At 43.6% G+C, this 20,610-nt stretch overlaps 1 protein-coding gene and 1 long non-coding RNA gene across 5 annotated transcripts in view; one reads left to right on the plus strand and one right to left on the minus strand.

The window, feature by feature from the left end:
* The first annotated feature begins 643 nt into the window (after window positions 1-643).
* The window catches only part of lnx1 (ligand of numb-protein X 1), a 111,971-nt gene continuing 92,004 nt past the window's right edge, over window positions 644-20,610 (plus strand). The window contains exons 1-2 of one of the 4 annotated variants that reach the window (XM_034180507.1): window positions 644-891; window positions 1,045-1,187. The gene's annotated coding sequence lies outside the window, so the exon portion shown is untranslated. The remainder of the gene's footprint in view (window positions 892-1,044; window positions 1,188-20,610) is intronic. The other 3 variants (XM_034180509.1, XM_034180506.1, XM_034180508.1) reach the window with 3 other exon arrangements.
* LOC117519198 lies at window positions 16,402-19,851 on the minus strand. The gene is made up of 3 exons (XR_004563204.1): window positions 19,767-19,851; window positions 18,540-18,545; window positions 16,402-16,421 (listed from the first exon to the last, which is right to left on the minus strand). It is a non-coding gene; the product is annotated as an uncharacterized LOC117519198 (long non-coding RNA).

Here is a 20,610-nt window from a genome sequence, read left to right on the forward strand (position 1 = left end):
GACACACAACCGGTGCTTTGACTTTGTTTTTTGTTGTCTTATTTTTTTCTATCTCAAGAAACTTATGATTCAGGTGTGTGTGCGTCACAGTGTGACTCATTTTGTGCCTCTGCAGTTCCGTCTGATGTCTGAAGCACCTGTGGCGCTCAGTAAAAGAGCAGCATGAGGTTGGAAAACCACATCTAAAAGAGAAAAAGGAAGATAACTGTTTTTCTACAAAGTCAGATTCGCACGCACGGCTTTTACATTGTCAGAGCACGATAAACCACAACAACAAGAAAAAGGAAGCCTTTCAGGCGACGGGCATTATAGCGCCTGTTTAGAAGACTGGTACTGTACGTGGTAGGATTATGTAAGACTGAGACATGCTGTCATTTACACAGATTATAGGGCTTGCTGTTTAAAGATCCATTCCGCCGCAGAAATGTTCTGCGGGAAGTCGATTTTCTCCAGATGATGTCGGTTAAGACGTTTCAGCTGGTTTCTGTGTCCATTAATTGTGAATTCCCACTTCTCTGGAACTGTCGTCGAGCAGGTTTGTCCACTTCTCTTGTTTACCTTTTTTTGTTGGGCTCCACCCCCTCTGCTTTGCCACTTCCTGCTCACCTTGGCCCGGTAAAGGTGATCAGTCTCTTGGCTGACACACTTTTTCTACCTCTTCGGGTTGGAGAATTCCCTTCAGAATGACTTTGGAAACAAAAAGGCTCGTGAGGAGAGAGTAGCAGCCAAAGTGCAAGCTGTGAGCGCAGGACAAAGTCCGCTTTACTGAGTCATTTAACTCTCCTCCCCCTCGTCCTCCCCTATGAAGCCGTCTAATGTTACACCCCGTGTGAGGCTCTACCTGCCCAGGTGAGCTGCAGTGTTTTCGGTGAACGTTGCCAGTGAATCTACGTGAGTATCGTTCCTTTCCTTTGACTGTGACACGATGTTGTTCTGGCAGCGCCGTGCTTCAAAGGCGACACTTTGTCGTGACCCGGTGTGTGCTGTCTGCATGTGAGCACTCTTTGGATTTAACATCTCTGCCGCGTGTGGATGTTTGTGTAGGTTTGCTAAACTTGGTGTCTCCATTGGTGTTCGTCCAGTCTGTGCTGAGCCACTCAAACCATTTGTGATATCAAAGACACCTCACTAAGCTTCACATCTACCTGCAGCTGTGCTCCCAGACTGAGGTGTCAGGTCGGATCCAGGTAAGCGTGGAGATATGTATGAGCTCAGAGGGGGGCAGGCATTTACTAATACGCATGTATATACTGCAGTGCATTAGACCGTGTTGTTCTCTCCATCACTCTGTTTCATTCAGAAATCTTACAAATTGTTTCATTATATTGTCACGTCCCATACTCACTCCTGAGCTTTGGGGACGCATTGGTTAGACTGGCACACATCCTAGACATGAAATGGTACAGTGACAGTTCTTTCCCACACCACCTTACACCTTCCCAACTGAAACCAACCAATCAACTTTATTTATTAAGCACTTTAAAACAACCAGAATGGACCAAAGTGCTGTACAGAAAATAAAAATCATAAAAGAAATAATTCACATAAAATTGTAAACCAAATACATCTAAAATCATTCAATGAATAAAAATAACAGTCACACGATAGAAAACAATAAGATAAAATCAAATAAATGAATGAAGTCAACATCTTGCTAAGTTTTAAAGGCCAAAGTGAAGAGATGGGTTTTCAAAAGAGATTTAAAAACACACAAAGATGAGGTCTGTCTAATTTGCGGAGGCAGGTTGTTCCATATTTTTGGAGCTGCAGTAGCGAATGCACGGCCCTCTATGAGCTTCCGATTAGTTTTCGGCACACTTAGGAGCTGCTGCTTAGCTGACCTGAGAGCGCGGTGGGTTTTTAAGAGTGTAGGAGCTCAGAGAGGTAGGGTGAGGCAAGCGCATTCAGGGATTTAAAAGAAATATAAGAATGTAAAAATGAATCCTAAAATGTATGGGCAGCCAGTGGAGTGGGGCGAGAATGGGAGAAATGTGCTCGTATTTACGCATACCGGTTAAAACACATGCAGCAGCGTTTTGTACCATCTGAAGGTGGGCGATGGAGGACATACAAACTCCCACATACAGTGAATTACAGTAATCCAGCCAAGTACCAATAAAGACATGGATCACTGTCTCAAATTGCCTCAAAAGGATTGACTTTATTTTGGCCACCTGCCTCAAATGGAAAAAGCTTGATTTGTTATGACTGTGAATTTTCAAATCTGCCTCCACTTTAACCACTAGATCTGGATGTTGACTTCATATACTGGGCCAGGGAACCCAGATGTAACAGGGAGGTCCCAGTGGTGCCACCAAAAACCATCACTTCAGTTTTCTTGTCATTAAAATAAAATAAAAAAATTCAAAGCCATCCAGGCTTTTTATGTCTTTGAAGACACTTGGACTACGAAGTGACAGAGTGTGCAACATTTTTAAAGAGGCACGTACATCTGACAGTCATCTGCATAGCAGTGGAAAGGAATATCAAACTTCTAATTATAAAACCAAGGGGGAGGATATAGAGACAAAAAGGAGAGGGCCTAAAACTGAACCTTGGGGACCCCACATGAGAGAGGAGAAGAGGAGGACACGGAGTCACCAAGGCTGGCACAGAAAGTTTGGGTCTGCCAAGTACAACCTGAACAACTCCAGCGCTATGCCCCTGATTGCCCACCCACTGCTCCAAGCGAGAGAGTTTTATACATTTGGAATAAATTGAGACCAAGTCTATTAGAGCAAAAGAGTCTATTAGTCTATTAGTTCAAAAATCTCTTGCAGAATATCAAGTGGGAAAAATCATTTTCCCAGCTTTAAAGTAAAGAATGAAGAGATTTTTGCCCCTGTGGCTTCAGGGTGGAGCATACACTCTTATAACTGTACAGATTGCATAACCACCACTTATCTGATAAAACAAAGAAATATCTTCATGACTGTGACTGATTGACTCACTGTGAGTCAATTGTTGAAGGCATGCATGCCTAAAACCATTAAGCACTTCCTTACTGTCCACGTGGACTGGGGTCAAGTATTAATTTGTCTGGTTATTACTGACACAATGCACATTTTTTTTTCTTCAGGTCTTTTGAACATCCTAGAATTTGTTTGTGTTTTAGGGACATGTCAGACCAAAGCTTGTTCAGACTCCACATCACCTTCAATTAATTTAGGCTGTGTGTTTGTGTGGCTCAGCTCAGGGTCCACATGTATTGAGCTTCTCAGAATAGCAGCACTGATCTGATGGATCTGACAGTCTTTGTTAGTGTTTATGATCTGATTATAAATCCACATGCTCTGAAACTGCTTCTCCTGCAGGGTTTCTTTTTTCTATTTTTAAGTAATGCCAAGAAGCACCAATTTGTTTTTGTTCCTTAGCTGTTTTCTCCTTGTTTTTTTTTTTTCTTTTTAAGTGATATAATGATGTAATTATTGGTGTTGAAATAGTGCAAACACTTCTTCTGCAGCTACAGCATGTGTGTAACTTGCATTTCAGTGAAGTAAATAACAGCACAAGAAAGATCAAATGTTAACTTGTAGCACATGGCCTCTGAAATCATTCACAGAATGGTTGTGTTTATCCATCAGGCACAGGAAGGCAGTGTACCTGGTGTCTGGAATTACAAGTAATTTAGCCCCCTGGTAGTTTTGCCTCAGTATATAAGCACCATCTTCATTTGATTTATTACCCAACGCCAAAATATGGCCATCGGGTATTGCGAAGACTTTGCATCCGTCCGTCCGTCCGCCTGTCTGTGCTCAGCATAAGTCCATTTCTATTAGCGTCAGGGTCTTCAATTCACAGAGACCATTCATTGGGACACAGGACCTTGGACAATTTCAAGGAGGCTGACCTTGACCTGTTTTAAGTGGTCAAAAGGTCACATTCTTTTGACACGCTTTTTCATTCATTACATTCATTGTCTCTGTTGTTGCAACATTACATTTACAGGGTGTAATCTCATATAATGAATTCACAGGACACTGAGGGTAGCTGACCGTGGCCTACATTCAGGATCAAAAGGTCACATTTTATGCTGGGGTTGTCCACCAGGGCAAAATATTGGCACTACTGTATGAGTTGGCCAAGTGAAACTATATGTTGGGTTTTCCATTTTTATGCTCATATGGCCGAGGATACTTTAGCATTGTGTTCTATATTTTTAGTGTGTGATCACAAATTTACTTTCTAAGACACCAATGAGAGCCGTTTATAAAATGGTAACACAAAATTAGTAGAAAAAAATTGTCAACAGTGCCGCGAGCACTGAACATCTTACCATAGGAACACCATGCTTTATTTCTGTGAGTAAATAAAGTAAAACAAGTTCAAAAAGGACCTATATTCATCTGAGGACACTGATGCAGTCCTGGCCTCTACAATGTGAAACTCTTTTCACTCCATTTTACAATCTGCAAACTCAGTGGATTTGTTCAAATACCAGCTAAAAACTCTTTTTTTTAAGTTAGCACTGTTGCCTCACAGTAAGAAGGTCATAGGATCGCTTCCTTCCTGGGGCCTTTCTATGTGGAGTTCCCGCCTCCTCCAACTTCCAAAGGCATGCAGGTTAGGTGGATTAGAGTGCAGTGAGTGAGCGCCTTGTGATATATATCTTGAAAGGCACTACATAGCTATAATTTACTTAATTACTTTTTAAAAATTCATCTGTAATTTCTTTCTAAAAACCTGACAGAAAGACAGGTTAAAACCACTGGAAAAAAAAAAGTCGAAAGAATATCAGACTTATACCGAAGCAAAGATTTGGTGTCATTGTTTTGATTTATTTACATATGTGTTCTTTTATTATTTATCTGGTTTCTTTTATTTTTGTGTAGCATCCGGCAGCTCCTAAAAATTTTCTTCAAAATTTTATTTTATTTTTTCAAATTAGATCCAGTTGACAACTTCAAGTATAAACTTTGCTTTTAAAAGAACCCCATCCTCCGTGAATCTACAATGATCAATCTTAGACACGTTTGATTAATTTTATTACAATTTTAGTTCAATTCAAGATGGGGCTAAAACACCTGATGATGGGGCTAAACCAGAGGACATCCTTGTTTAACGTGACTGACCCTTTGTTTGAACAATATAAATGCGATTTGTTGTCTAATTTTTCTGTAATAACCAGTGCTGGGCGCGTTAACTTAACAAAGTGATTAGTTATAGTTACTATTTACTTCTCCCAAAAATTAACTGAGCTAGTTACTGAGTTGGATGGATGAGTATCTCAGGAACTTCTTGGCCAATTTCATTCACATTGCACATATGAATAACGAGTCGTAACATCTCAGCATGACATTAATATGAAGGGCAAATACAGAGGTCAATCAAGGTCACTGAGGAGTGTGCACAACATATTTCAGAATAACTTTGCATGATTTCAAGTGCACATGAATCAGGAAACACATCTGTTGATGAGCATGTGGCATCACATTGACATTACCAAATGATGTCATGTGACTAATGAAATTTGAATTATTTATTTATTTATTGCAACAACTGAAAATGTGACAGCTAGAAGAATGATTTAAAGTGAATATGAATCATCAAACAGATGAGCATAAGATAACTAATTTGTATGTGATGCTGTCATGATGTCTTTTGGTGACATGATAGAGTAATTTCCATTTGTAGTGTTTACCATTTATTAGTGAGTGATAAACAGGCACTTAATTTTTCTGACTATTACGTTATGTTTGTGATGCACATATATCACATATACTTGTGGTTTGTAGCCTTGTCTATATGATCATGACATGTACAAGTGTGTTCATAAATGAGATTTTTATTGTGATCAACTCAATAATAATTTTCCATGCCATCGCTGGTAATGTGTTTGCAATATTACATTTGCCAACATATATGTATGGAGAGATGGCAAAGGGTGAAACTATGAATTTTACAAATGCATGTTTAACGGGCAACATTTGGGAAAAAAAAAAAGTAATTTTTAATCCTTTTCCAAATCAAACATGAATTTTCATTGTCAGTTGAACAAAGAAGTAATTGGAAGACAGTTTTGGGAAACTGTAATTATATTGAAGTGTTTAACTGTAAAAACAAGAAACAATGACAGCACTGGATATTTGTAGCCATATGTTTGTTTTCTTGCATGGACTCTGAGAACTGATCTAGGGTAATTTTGGGGTGCTGAATCATAACCTGAGCTCACATTTCCTCTGTCACATCACATTTTTTTTTTAAATCTGCATATTCCCTATTGATGGATTACGTAAAAGTTGCGCATTCACTCATGAGATTGACACCACTAATCCTGCAAAAAATCAGCTTCAAAAACATTCGCTTCAGACCCCCCCAATCTTGTGACACTTGGTTGGAGTAACCAGGTACAGAAAATGAATGAATGAATGGTTGGGGCTTTTTAACTCCTTTTTAACGCCTCATTTGTATTGGCCACACAAATAAATCACGGCACTGCGGCAAAAGCTGGATTTGGTGTTGTGAAAGTGTAGTGACACGGACCCACAACAGGGCGCGTAAATGAACGGACAATGAAAGAGTCGAATATGAACACTTTACTGTTGTGAAAGAGCACAACCAAAACACAGAGGATTACAGAATTTATGAAAACAGTCAATCCACAAAGGTGACGTGTGGGCAGGCTCGAGGATAGAAGACGTCTGTCCTGAGAAGAACCGGAACCACACGATTTCCTCCGCCACCGAACCTGGAGAATACTGGAGCCGCCAAGTCCCAAGTCCCCAGGTGGCCACCGTCTCCGAATGTCGGATGTGGTACTGCTGGCGAGGAGCAAAAACAGTAAGACGTGGGTGCGTGCACACCCAGTAACAACAATGGTGGGGATTCCACCTCCACCTCTAACACACACTCGTGCAGCTCCTGTCTAACCACTTATCTGGTTGGAGTGTGAAGTGAAGCAGTCGCTGATCACACCAAACACCAATCCCACAGATAAGGCAAACCACAGGAAAGCGGCTGCAAAAAGAGTCCAGACTATTTGTTGAATACAGCAGAGAAATTACCTTCACAGGTAGATGATATCTCGGCAACGAGGTAGAGATGACGTTCCGGTTTTTAGGAGTGGAATGATGTAGTGAAGATGGGATGACAGCTGGCATGAGATCAATCACTCAATCAATTTTTTTATATAGCGCCAAATCACAACAAACAGTTGCCCCAAGGCGCTTTCTATTGTAAGGCAAGGCCATACAATAATTATGTAAAACCCAACGGTCAAAACGAACCCCCCTGTGAGCAAGCACTTGGCTACAGTGGGAAGGAAAACCTCCCTTTAACAGGAAGAACCTCCAGCAGAACCAGGCTCAGGGAGGGGCAGTCTTCTGCTGGGACATGGTTGGGCTGAGGGAGAGAACCAGGAAAAAGACATGCTGTGGAGGGAGCAGAGATCGATCACTAATGATTAAATGCAGAGTGGGCATACAGAGCAAAAAGAGAGAAAGAAACAGTGCATCCATGGGAACCCCCCAGCAGTCTACAGTCTATAGCAGCATAACTAAGGATGGTCAGGGTCACCTGAATCCAGCCCTAACTATAAGCTTTAGCAAAAAGGAAAGTTTTTAAGCCTAATCTTAAAAGTAGGAGAGGGTGTCTCTCCCCTGATCTGAATGGGAGCTGGTTCCACAGGAGAGGAGCCTGAAGCTGAAGGCTCTGCTCCCATTCTACTCTTACAAACCCTAGGAACTACAAGTAAGCCTGCAGTCTGAGAGCGAAGCGCTCTATTGGGGTGATATGGTACTACGAGGTCCCTAAGATAAGATGGGACCTGATTATTCAAAACCTTATAAGTAAGAAGAAGAATTTTAAATTCTATTCTAGAATTAACAGGAAGCCAATGAAGAGAGGCCAATATGGGTGAGATATGCTCTCTCCTTCTAGTCCCCGTCAGTACTCTAGCTGCAGCATTTTGAATTAACTGAAGGCTTTTTAGGGAACTTTTAGGACAACCTGATAATAATGAATTACAATAGTCCAGCCTAGAGGAAATAAATGCATGAATTAGTTTTTCAGCATCACTCTGAGACAAGACCTTTCTGATTTTAGAGATATTGTGTAAATGCAAAAAAGCAGTCCTACATATTTGTTTAATATGCGCTTTGAATGACATATCCTGATCAAAAATGACTCCAAGATTTCTCACAGTATTACTATAGGTCAGGGTAATGCCATCCAGAGTAAGGATCTGGTTAGACACCATGTTTCTAAGATTTGTGGGGCCAAGTACAATAACTTCAGTTTTATCTGAGTTTAAAAGCAGGAAATTAGAAGTCATCTATGTCTTTATGTCTGTAAGACAATCCTGCAGTTTAGCTAATTGGTGTGTGTCCTCTGGCTTCATGGATAGATAAAGCTGGGTATCATCTGCGTAACAATGAAAATTTAAGCAATACCGTCTAATAATACTGCCTAAGGGAAGCATGTATAAAGTGAATAAAATTGGTCCTAGCACAGAACCTTGTGGAACTCCATAATTAACTTTAGTCTGTGAAGAAGATTCCCCATGAAAAGAAACCTGGGGTTGTTCTTATTTTCTTCAATTAGTGATGAGTAGAAAGATGTCCTAGCTTTACGGAGGGCTTTTTTATAGAGCAACAGACTCTTTTTCCAGGCTAAGTAAAGATCTTCTAAATTAGTGAGACGCCATTTCCTCTCCAACTTACGGGTTATCTGCTTTAAGCTACGAGTTTGTGAGTTATACCACGGAGTCAGGCACTTCTGATTTAAAGCTCTCTTTTTTAGAGGAGCTACAGCATCCAAAGTTGTCTTCAATGAGGATGTAAAACTACTGACGAGATACTCTATCTCACTTACAGAGTTTAGGTAGCTACTCTGCACTGTGTTGGTATATAGCATTAGAGAACATAAAGAAGGAATCATATCCTTAAACCTAGTTACAGCGCTTTCTGAAAGACGTCTAGTGTAATGAAACTTATTCCCCACTGCTGGGTAGTCCATCAGAGTAAATGTAAATGTTATTAAGAAATGATCAGACAGAAGGGAGTTTTCAGGGAATACTGTTAAGTCTTCTATTTCCATACCATAAGTCAGAACAAGATCTAAGATATGATTAAAGTGGTGGGTGGACTCATTTACTTTTTGAGCAAAGCCAATAGAGTCTAATAATAGATTAAATGCAGTGTTGAGGCTGTCATTCTCAGCATCTGTGTGGATGTTAAAATCGCCCACTATAATTATCTTATCTGAGCTAAGCACTAAGTCAGACAAAAGGTCTGAAAATTCACAGAGAAACTCACAGTAACGACCAGGTGGACGATAGATAATAACAAATAAAACTGGTTTTTGGGACTTCCAATTTGGATGGACAAGACTAAGAGTCAAGCTTTCAAATGAATTAAAGCTCTGTCTGGGTTTTTGATTAATTAATAAGCTGGAATGGAAGATTGCTGCTAATCCTCCGCCTCGGCCCGTGCTACGAGCATTCTGACAGTTAGTGTGACTCGGGGGTGTTGACTCATTTAAACTAACATATTCATCCTGCTGTAACCAGGTTTCTGTAAGGCAGAATAAATCAATATGTTGATCAATTATTATATCATTTACCAACAGGGACTTAGAAGAGAGAGACCTAATGTTTAATAGACCACATTTAACTGTTTTAGTCTGTGGTGCAGTTGAAGGTGCTATATTATTTTTTCTTTTTGAATTTTTATGCTTAAATAGATTTTTGCTGGTTATTGGTAGTCTGGGAGCAGGCACCGTCTCTACGGGGATGGGGTAATGAGGGGATGGCAGGGGGAGAGAAGCTGCAGAGAGGTGTGTAAGACTACAACTCTGCTTCCTGGTCCCAACCCTGGATATTCACGGTTTGGAGGATTTAAGAAAATTGGCCAGATTTCTAGAAATGAGAGCTGCTCCATCCAAAGTGGGATGGATGCCGTCTCTCCTAACAAGACCAGGTTTTCCCCAGAAGCTTTGCCAATTATCTATGAAGCCCACCTCATTTTTTGGACACCACTCAGACAGCCAGCAATTCAAGGAGAGGAGGAGAACATGCGGCTAAACATGTCACTCCCGGTCTGATTGGGGAGGGGCCCAGAGAAAACTACAGAGTCCGACATTGTTTTTGCAAAGTTACACACCGATTTAATGTTAATTTTAGTGACCTCCGATTGGCGTAACCGGGTGTCATACTGCCGACGTGAATTACAATCTTACCAAATTTACGCTTAGCCTTAGCCAGCAGTTTTCAAATTTCCTTCAATGTCGCCTGCTCTGGCCCCCGGAAGACAATTGACTATGGTTGCTGGTGTCGCTAACTTCACATTTCGCAAAACAGAGTCGCCAATAACCAGAGTTTGATCCTCGGCGGGTGTGTCGTCGAGTGGGGAAAACGGTTAGAGATGTGAACGGGTTGGCGGTGTACACGGGGCTTCTGTTTAGGGCTACGCTTCCTCCTCACAGTCACCCAGTCAGCCTGCTTTCCGGCTGCTCGGGATCTGCCAGGGGGTAACTAACGGCGGCTAAGCTACCTTGGTCCGCACCGACTACAGGGGCCTGGCTAGCTATAGAATTTTCCACGGTGCGGTGCCGAGTCTCCAATTCGCCCAGCCTGGCCTCCAAAGCTACGAATAAGCTACACTTATTACAAGTACCGTTACTGCTAAAGGAGGCCGAGGAATAACTAAACATTTCACACCCAGAGCAGAAAAGTGCGGGAGAGACAGGAGAAGCCGCCATGCTAAATCGGCTAAGAGCTAGTAGCTACGCTAAGCTAGCGGATTCCTAAAAACACGCAAAGTGAATAATGTGTAAATAATTTAGAGGTGATTCAGCAGAAGGAGTGCTTTAGTTAAGGCACATAAAGATTACACTGGGAACAAATCGTAATCTAGATAACTAGATCAATCTAACTGCGCAGATTAAACAGCTAACAGATACAGAAAAACACCGCTGTGCTCCGGAACAGGAAGTGATACAGTACCGCAGTGAGAGCCAACCACCAGTAGAGGCAAGCAACAGGGAGGGTCCACTCAACAACAAATCTGCAAATCTGAGATAATGAGTGACAGCTGTCACCCCCGGCTGTGTCCGTGGCGGCAGCGCCCTCTCGTGCCTGAAGCCCACACTTCAGGTAGGGCACCCTCTGGTGGTGGGCCAGCAGTACCTCTTCTTCTGGCGGCCCACACAACAGGACCCCCCCCTCAACGGGCGCCTCCTGGCGCCCGACCAGGCTTGTCCGGGTAACAGTGGTAGAAATCGGCCAGGAGGGCCGGGTCCAGGATGAAGCTCCTCTTTACCCAGGAGCGTTCTTCGGGTCCATACCCCTCCCAGTCCACCAATACTGGAACCCCCGGCCCATTCGACGGACGTCCAGGAGCTGGCGCATTGTCCAAGCCGGCTCCCCGTCGATGATCCGGGCAGGAGGCGGCGCCGGACCGGGAGCACAGAGGGGTGAGGTGAGGTGTGGTTTAATCTGGGAGACATGAAAAACAGGGTGGATCCGCAGTGAAGCCGGGAGCTGGAGCTTCACTGCAGCAGGACTGAGGATTTTGACGATCTTGAATGGTCCAATGAACCTGTCCATCAGTTTGGGGGAGTCCACCTGCAGGGGAATGTCCTTGGTTGATAACCACACTTCCTGCCCGGGTTGGTATGCAGGGGCCGGGGACCGTCGGCGGTCTGCATGGGTCTTAGCCCTCGTCCGGGCCTTCAACAAGGCAGAACGGGCAGTGCGCCACACCCAACGGCACCTCTGCAGGTGGGCCTGGACCGAGGGCACACCGACCTCTCCCTCCACCACAGGAAACAATGGGGGCTGGTACCCCAGACACACCTCAAACGGGGAGAGGCCGGTGGCAGAAGACACCTGAGTGTTATGTGCATACTCGATCCAGGCCAGATGGGTACTCCAGGCCGTCGGGTGCGCGGATGTCACACAGCGGAGGGTCTGTTCCAACTCTTGGTTGGCCCGTTCTGCCTGTCCGTTCGTCTGTGGGTGGTACCTGGACGAGAGGCTCACGGTGGCCCCCAGTTCTCTGCAGAAACTCCTCCAGACTTGAGAGGAAAACTGGGGACCACGATCCGAGACTACGTCAGTTGGTATCCCATGCAGACGGACGACGTGGTGGACCAGGAGGTCAGCAGTCTCCTGGGCCGTAGGGAGCTTCGGGAGGGCCACGAAGTGGGCCACGTTGGAGAATCGGTCCACTATCGTGAGGATGGTCGTCATGTCCTGGGACGGCGGGAGGCCCGTGACGAAATCCAGGCCGATATGGGACCAGGGGCGATGAGGCACCAGAAGCGGCTGGAGAAGTCCTTGGGTCCTCTTGTGGTCTGCCTTGCCCCTGGCACAGGTGGTGCAGGCCTGGATATACTCCCGGACGTCGGCTTCCATAGACGCTGCAGCAGCTCCCTGAGTGTGCGCTTCCACCTGCGCAGTGAGAGCCTCCATCCTGCGATTAAGGATGACGTTTTGCTCGGTCATCAGATCCAACCGAGCGGTAAAGGCGGTGAGGATTTGCTGCAACTCACCAATCACGCCTCCTGCAGACGCCTGTGCACCCTGCTCTTCCATTGGTTGTCCAACAGATGGTTGACGCCCCTCGGGATCCATGACGCGGGCCGAGATATCCTGTTGGGAAAGTGTAGTGACACGGACCCACAACAGGGGGCGTAAATGAACGGACAATGAAAGAGTCGAATATGAACACTTTACTGTTGTGAAAGAGCACAACCAAAACACAGAGGATTACAGAATTTATGAAAACAGTCAATCCACAAAGGTGACGTGTGGGCAGGCTCGAGGATAGAAGACGTCTGTCCTGAGAAGAACCGGAACCACATGATTTCCTCCGTCACCGAACCTGGAGAATACTGGAGCCGCCAAGTCCCGAGTCCCCAGGTGGCCACCGTCTCCGAATGTCGGATCTGGTACTGCTGGCGAGGAACAAAAACAGTAAGACGTGGGTGCATGCACACCCAGTAACAACAATGGTGGGGATTCCACCTCCACCTCTAACACACACTCGTGCAGCTCCTGTCTAACCACTTATCTGGTTGGAGTGTGAAGCGAAGCAGTCGCTGATCACACCAAACACCAATCCCACAGATAAGGCACACCACAGGAAAGCGGCTGCAAAACGAGTTCAGACTATTTGTCAGCGCTGAATACAGCAGAGAAATGACCTTCACAGGTAGATGATATCTCGGCAACGAGGTGGAGATGACGTCCGGTTTTTATGGAGTGGAATGATGTAGTGAAGCTGGATGACAGCTGGCATGAGATAATGAGTGACAGCTGTCACCCCCGGCTGTGTCCGTGGCGGCAGCGCCCTCTCGTGCCTGAAGCCCGCACTTCAGGCAGGGCGCCCTCTGGTGGTGGGCCAGCAGTACCTCCTCTTCTGGCGGCCCACACAACATTTGGTTAAATTTGTCCATGACACGATGATGTCAAATGGCGGTCCATGCGCACAGCTGAGTGGTAAGCAGCAACGGAGAAATTGCTGCTTGCCAGAAGAAGGAGACAAGTGAGAGAAACCACCAAGACACTCAAATAAATAAAGTTATAGGCTTCCGTGACTGGGCTGCATGGTGGTTTAGTGATTAGCACTGTTGCCTCACAGCAAGAAGGTCATGGGATCGGTTCCCTCCTGTGGCCTTTCTGTGTGGAGTTTGCATGTTCTCCCCGTGTTTGCGTGGGTTTCCTCCGGGTGCTCCAGCTTCCTCCCACATCCAAAGACACGCAGGGTTGGTGGATTGGAAACTTTAAATTGTCCGTAGGTGTGTGTGCGGGTGTGAATGTGTTTGTTTGTCTATATGTGGCCCTGTGACAGACTGGTGTCCTGTCCAGGGTGTACATAGGAAATTTTGATGAGTAAAATTTACTCTGTTGGGATAACATTTGATCCCAGTCTAAATAGACTTAAATATACTCTACCACATGGCTAAATCAACTCTACATAGTGTAAAATCAACTCTTATTGGAGTAAAACCACTTGCATTGACTAGACGGTGTTGCCGACCAGCCGCAGTTCACGGATTATGACCTCGTTTCTGTTTCAAACTGCACTCCAGTCATCATCTACATATCTCAGCGACAGAAATCTGAAGCTTTTGTACAACAGTCATTTTCACATAAATTCAGCATTGTTTCATCAGAAAAGGCAGAGGATGCAATGTAGTGACGCGGCTACATGAGCCGCTAGCTGTTGCATTCACTGACCATCCGTCATTTCAAAGTGTCACAGATTAACGCCTTGTTCCTGCTTAAAACTGACTTTGTAATGATTTATGAGGTCTTATCTTGTCATCTGATGGTTAATAATCACATTAATCCATTCGATTGCTAGGGCGGGGGGGTTGGCAACACACCGGTAGAGCTGATTCCACTCTACAATAGAGTGTTTTTTACTCTATTTAGACTGCGATTAATGTTATCCCAGCAGAGCAAATTTTACTCAGCAAAATTTACTGTGTACCCCGCCTCACGCCCGATGACTGCTGGGATAGGCTCCACCCCCTTCCCCTCATGACCCTTAATTGGAGTAAGCGGTTGAAGATGAGTGAGTGAGCTTCTGTGGCTGTGACTGAGAAATTGCGCACAGTGAAACTTTTCTCTGCATCACCAAATGCACAGCTTCATGGAGTGGAACACAGAAGGGTTTTCTTAATTAAAAAAAAAAGGATGTCAAATTCCAGCTCCCGTTTACCTGAAGGCACACATGGGGCCTGAGCCTGGATTTGATCTGTTTTCTTGCATTGAAATCTGTCTCTTTTCTGGTTTGTTCACTTCAGTGAGACTGTGAGTGTGGAGGCGCTCCGCTGGCACGGGCGTGTCTCTGAATATTCCCGTTTACACAAGTGGGCGTGCACGTTGTACATGTCTGTGCCTGTAGGTGAGAGGAGGCATCGGAATACTGTGATCGTCATTCCGAGCACAGATTGAAATTGTTAATAGGCTCCAAACAACCTCCATTTTGATTCAGGCTAAAGAGAGCGCACGCTGCTCTCTTTATTCCTGTGGGCTTATTTCTTCTCTTTCAACACCAGAGTTTCCGAGCAGACAGAGAGAACTATGTTATCCTTAAAGAGAATGTGTTATCCTGTTCACATCAGGAGTAGGGAGAATAAATCAAGTTTCACTTTAACTTTGAATCAATTTGTTTTTCATTTTCAGCACCCGCCAGCAGGCGTTTGCTCTTTCTGTCATTGTGGTTGGGTCTCTTTTCCTGTGTAGTAATGAAAGTGCTGTGCTGCATTGATCAGGCCGGGCCTCAGCCGCAGCAGGTGCCACAGTGTGTCACCAATCAGTCGCTTTCAGTTGGAAAGTTTGTCTTTTTCAGACTGCTCAGCCTTTTTTCTTTGTGTAAAGGCACCAAACACTGCAAGCTTTAATGGCTGACAGAGCTCGCCGTGCAACATCTTACAGCTCAACGAAAATAAAAGCAGAGGGCCAGAGGGTAATAAAGTATGCAAAATTTCTATAATGAGTTGGAATGGTACGGAGCCCTGGAAGTGTCATTGCAAAATGTTTTCCATGTGGAGAGAATGTGCGCACGTTTTATTATATTGTGCGCTCATTATATTGTGCGCACGTTTTATTATATTGTGCGCTCATTTTATTATATTGTGCGCACGTTTTATTATATTGTGCGCACGTTTTAAGCATTGTTTGAGTAAAACAAGGGCACAATCTACTTAAACGTGGCCACAATTTGTAAAACATGCACTCAATATTGTCTTGACACATAAATGTTGGCTATTAGTCAACAATCTAGGAGACAGTGTCATACATTTCCCCTTTAGAAATGAATCTGGTCAGAGTGTATCACCATGGTTTGGGCACACAAGGACATACAGAGAACCTCAGCTACCCAGCATGGCATCATCTGGAGTTTAACCACATTAAGAAGTTCATTTTGAACAAAGGGAAAAACGTGCGCACGTTTTATTAATTTGAGGGCTCAATTAAAGGAAAACGTTAATGCTGGCAATTATACAGTATTGTTGTTATTATAGTGTTGGCGACCCTCCCATCCTGTGCACCGACAGCAATTCTTGTATATTCGTCCGTGAATTGTTCTGTGAATTGTTCTGTAATTTATGTTTGTAGCATGGTCCAAGCAAAGGGTCACCCCTTTGAGTCTGGTCTGCTTGAGGTTTCTTCCTCAGAGGGAGTTTTTCCTTACCACTGTTGCTCTGGGGGTTGGTAAGGTTAGACCTTACCTGTGTGAAGCGCCTTGAGGCAACTCTGTTTTGATTTGGCGCTATATAAAGGAAAAACAAAATAAATGTGTGCTCGTTTTATTAATTCGAGGGCCCAATTAAAGGAAAATGTGCGCACGAATTATCACAGCCAGGAAAACGTGCGCTATGTTTGACTGAGAGCATGTTTTATTAATTCGTGGGCTCAATTAAAGGAAAATGTGTGCACAAATGATCATGGCCAGAAAAAAATACCACTTTAAGTGACCTCTCCCGGGTTCCGTAGAATGGTGTCTGAATCTTTTACGACATTAGACCTTAACAATTTTTAGAGGAAGAACTCAACTCTTTTATTTCCTGTTAATTACATAATTTTTTTAATGTTAATTTACTTTCTTAATGTATTTATATATTATTATTAGTAGTAGTAGTACTCGTCATCATATTTTATTTCATTATTACTTCTATTTTGCCATTTGATTTTTAAATGGACCACCGTGGAAATAAGTTTTTTCACTTTCTTGTGTCATCCATGTATTTTTAATATATTACATGCATTATTATGCACTTACATTGAACTTACTCAATAAAATCACACACAGGCACGCATGCACGAATGAACACTTTTAATATATAGATGATTAACGCCCCCTGCTGGAATTGCATGTGAGTCCAGAATGGAATTATCAGCATCCATTGTTTAATGGTAAATGGTAAATGGACTGTATTTATATAGCACTTTTCCATCTGCATCAGATGCTCAAAGCACTTTACACATCAAATGCCTCACATTCACCCCGATGTCAAGCTGTTGTCATCCAAGGCGCCCACTACACACCAGAAACAACTAGGGCATTAAGGACCTTGCCCAAGGGCCCTTAGTGATTTTCCAGTCAGGCCGGGATTTGAACCAAGGATACTCTGGTCTTAAATCCAACGCTTAACCACTAGACCCTCCCCTCCCCATTGTTCAGTGTTGTTAGCTAATATCCGTAGTTTCACCACAAATATTAGTTGTATCAACATTCCATTTTGGTGGTATTCATCCTTGACCCAAAATACATAAGCACATGAAACAACTAATGTCAGCTCTCCACAGTTTGTCCATGATCAAAGTGGCATGCACGCAGAGCTTTTAGTCTTTTCTGCATTCTGCTGCAAAAAGGTGCTTTTTGTTTTTACACACCCATGAACAGAGACAGTGGCGGAAAACATCAAATGCACTATACTTCTCACTCATGGTAACAGCAATATGACGCTTAACTAAACTGACTAAACCAATTGAACTACCAAAACAATAGATCAAGAACATTAACAACACTGTTAAACTAACATGAATCACAATAAAAACATTTAAAACCCCCAAACTTCCATGGTGCATTGCAGCATAATGTCCATTCTTCACTGTTGTTAGCTAATATCACTAAGTTCTCCAATAAATTTAGTTTTATCAACTTTCTGTTTTCACAGCTTTCATCATTTACCCAAATACATAAGCATGCCAAATGGCAAATGTCAGCTCTCCCCAGTTTCTCGGTGATCAGAGCCATGCACACACACGCCCACATACACACACACAGAGGCCACTAGGCTATTATATTATAACGTTAGCATGGCACAAAATGTCATCATCTTCCCAGCATTTGACTCCGCCTAAGTCCCAACCTACCCATAAATGAGGAAAGAGGTGGAACACTGGCAAGACCTGGCAGAATGAATGAGACCCAAACACACCCACCATCTCACAGATGCCAAACAAGCAAGGCTAACAGGCTAGCTTGTTTGGCATAGTTCCACCTTAGAATTGGAATATAATATATAAGATATACCTTATTGAATTTTCATACATCATACAGACAAAATGAGGAACCTTGGGGTAATTTTTGATTCCACGCTGTCTTTTGACTAGCTTGTTTGTAGGGGCATTTGATTTATGCATATTTTTGTGGATTGGGACAATGGTTGGGTACGGGTATTAAATCAATGGACAATTAAGTGCACCCTTTTATTACAATATGTATTTGGCGTCTAATCAACACCATGGATAGAACATCCATCACTGCTTATGATAAAGTGTTAGCAAGATACCCAGTCGTGATGAAATAGAGGTTGTGCAACTATAGACTGTATATACTGCACAAAATGTGCATGACATCACCTATAGGTTGTTTATAGAAACCCAGAGGAGCCATGTTGAAGCCAGTGCTTAATTTGTAAAGTGGGAGGTCCCAAAGCGCAGAGGATGGGTGGCTCCGGTGCAGAAAAAAAAAAGAAGGGGGGGGGCTTGCGAACAAAGCTGTGCGCCACACCGTAAATAAACTGGGCATGTATTATAGGCCTAATAACACTAGTCACACCAAATCCGGATAGAGTACAAATTCCTGTTTAATGATGTACAGTGGTCCCTTGTTTATCGCGGGAGTTAAATCCGTGAAGTAGCGCTATTTTTTACACTTATTATAGATGTTTTAAGGCTGTAAAACCCCTCACGACACACTTTTCGCAAACAAGCATTAACATTTTCTGACTTTTCTCTCATGTGTAAACACTCTCTTTTTTCTTCTGTGCGAGAAGATTATAAACAGACACACACAGAACCTCTCCCTTCACTCACTGCCTCCGGGGGTACGGATGCAGGACCCACAAAGAATCCAAGTCCTCTCTCGGTGGCCACGGAGCTGTGCGGCTACAGTCAGTCAATAGCCGGATCAAAACAGCGAGCGTAGCCTCTGGACCTGTTGCCAGATTTGGCGCAATTTCGCACAGCAGACAGGAGGGCGGTGGTGTGATTGGCAGTGAGAGCAATCACGGTGATTTTTTAAAATATTTTGTTAGTCAAGAGAGGTGGCGGATCACGGATCCAGTATAAATAGCTGGCGGAGCCAACGTCAGAGGTTCCGGAGCGCGCGTCTGAGATTCCGGAGCGCGCTCCGGCTTGCTCCGCCTCAAATTAAGCCCTGGTTGAAGCCCAAAAATTACTTGTCTGGGTGTCTCCATGTTGGCATTGCTTGGCACTATATCACGATCAACCCATCAATGGATAAAGAGATGGAGCATGGGCAAGATTTTGGATGATCTTACTAAATAATAATATCTGCACTATTGCTACTTATTTAATTGGAATTGATCATCCTGAATTACTGTTAAATGCAAGTGACAATTGGGAATAATGTTCCGTATGCACAAATTAAAGTAAAAAAAACAAATCCACATGCTGTTGTGTCTCCTTAAGCAGCCAAGGCCCAGTAGAGGGTCCAGAAACAAGTGAGTGGATTGCCAATAAAATGACTGTTGCCAAGGTGACGGGTGTCTGACTGAGCCAATCTGTTCATGTCCATGTGCTTCAGAAGCTTGTTTTGGATATGACGTGTGCACTGGCACACTCACAATTCCCACCACAATTTCATCTTGTATATTATAAAACACCTCTGCGTATTAGAAAACATGTCACATCCCAGCATGCGGTAAAGAGTCAGACACTACATTGAGGGCTGGACTCTTCACTCCATTTGCTTCTGCGTTTGTTCCTGAAAAATCCCCGTCACACTTAGTATGAATGAGCACAAGCCAAGCCAAATCAGGTAGAATGTCCTAAATACCACATGCCACATCTGGGAGAGAATAAGAATTGCTGAGGACAGCCGTCCGAATACCCAGACTGTGCACTGACCCGCCCCGACTGATTCGTCCACAGATGTGGTGGGACGCGTGTGTGGTGGTTGCGTTGCGTGCGCGTGTATAAACCCTGACCTCATCTGAACCAGCAGTAAGGATCCAAAGAGTTGTATCCAAAAGCTCCCATTTGTCAGGGATGATCGATTTCAATTCAATTTAATCATCTTATAATGCGCCAAACCACAGCAAAAGCCGTCTCAAAGCACATTACTCAGAACAATTCAACAAAAAATTTAAATAAATAATTAAAAATGAATTAAAAATTTCAAATACATATTAACAGAAGTAAAAGAATAAAACAGATTTAAAAATAAAAACTATTCATAAGAAAGAGAATAAAAATGGGATTTCAGTCTTGACTTAAAAATGTCCATGGACTCTGAGTGCCTCACGGTCACAGGAAGACTGTTCCACAGGGTGGGTGCATGATGAGAAAAGGTTCTTTGACCTGCTGACTTCTTCTTCACCCTGGGAACACGGAGTAGTCCCGCATCCTGCGACCGCAAAGCCCGGGCCGGCACGTAAGGTTCCACCAGATCAGCCAGATAAGATGGCACCAGTCCATGAATAACTTTATAAGTCAATAACAACAAAACCTTAAAATCTGCTCTCACAGAGACAGGGAGTCAGTGCAAAGATGCCAAAATGGGTGTGATACGTTCAAACCTTCTGCTTTGTGTCAAAGGTCTGGTGGCAGCGTTCTGAACCAGCTGAAGACCCCTAATGCTGGACTGTGGTAACCCTGAAAATAGAACATTACAATAATCCAGT

This window comes from Thalassophryne amazonica, chromosome 10 (genome assembly GCF_902500255.1).
Source record: "Thalassophryne amazonica chromosome 10, fThaAma1.1, whole genome shotgun sequence".
NCBI lineage: Eukaryota > Metazoa > Chordata > Actinopteri > Batrachoidiformes > Batrachoididae > Thalassophryne > Thalassophryne amazonica.